This window comes from Sapajus apella, unplaced genomic scaffold, assembly GCF_009761245.1.
Source record: "Sapajus apella isolate SASKATOON/1434 unplaced genomic scaffold, GSC_monkey_1.0 scaffold8, whole genome shotgun sequence".
NCBI classification, from domain to species: Eukaryota; Metazoa; Chordata; class Mammalia; order Primates; family Cebidae; genus Sapajus; species Sapajus apella.
This window is the reverse complement of record NW_022436948.1, coordinates 149,069-150,380: the sequence shown is the minus strand read 5'-3', so window position 1 is coordinate 150,380 and position 1,312 is coordinate 149,069.

Below are 1,312 nucleotides of genomic sequence, written 5' to 3'. Positions count from 1 at the left end.
CAGGAAAAAACACTTGTGTGGAGAATGCTACTTTGATCTTTTTTGGAGTGCTGATTCAGCCTTCTCTGTTTCCCATCCTAGGAGTTTGTAGGGAAGTCCTCTCAAGAGAGTAACAAGAGGAACATCAAATTCTTGGGGTTAAAAATAAAAGTCTCATCTATGCCTCATTAGAAAGTCAAGGTTGCAAAACCCAAATCTATGGTTTTGACCTAATTCTAAGCCTGACAAGTTGATTATATTTACACCTATGGGTCTCTCTGTGTCACATAAACATTTAATTTATCTAGAGTCAAGTTTTGTGGAAGAATAAGATGAAAGCAAGCTTATAGTAGATTAGCAATCCTAAATGTTTTCATGGGAGGAATGAAGGGAAGGACTTACTCAGTGTCTGATAAGTTTTATTACTGTTTCTGATTAATCTGATTTAATAAGGGTGCTAGCACAGCGCCTGGTATATGGTAGACGCTCAGTAAATGTTGGAACATATAATATACACATGTGCATAAAGTGTACGTCAACTTGAATTTGGGTTAGAAGGAGTGGTCCTTAGATGTTTTCTGGCATATTTATAGCACTGTGGTTAAGGTTTTACTTGTATTTCGAGGACTTGTCATGCACACATAAACATGGAGTTAGACTACTGCATAGTTTCTGCTACTGTGGCAGTATAAGGGTATAAAAGGAATTTAAAATGTGGAATTATACGTAAAATTTCAGAGTATTCACTTTTAAAGATGCAGTTCAAACTTGGTGGTGTCAGGATGTGCACAAAGTCCTGCACATGCACATTGTGATGTTCACAAATATACTTTGACTATGATTTAAAATCCAGGAAACTCTTCTTAAATGGGGATGAAAATTCCAATCAATATTTAGGGGTGGAAAAAAGAATGGACGATTCCAGGGAAGTGAAATCAAGAATTATAATGGTACATTGTAAATTTACCTCAGAGCTTGCTGCCTCAAAGTATGTTATATGCATATCTTACATATAAAATGAGGCATAAATAAAAGTGACAGTATTTCATACTTGACTTCAAAGCACTAGGAATGAAGTGAGATAATTCAGAGTATTGTTGACCTCACTACTTTTTGAAAAAATGCCAGAACTGTAGGGCATAGCTATTCAATTTATTCAACAAAAACCCTGTTGAGTTATTACTAACAATGTTTAAAGTTTTATCAGATATTTAAGATTTATGTATGGAAATATAGTTGGTACACAAAGTTACTAGTTTCTTTGAGAAAGAAATGAATAAATATAAGAAACCACTGAGTTAGACACAGCAACAATGTAGGACCTAGTGAGAGG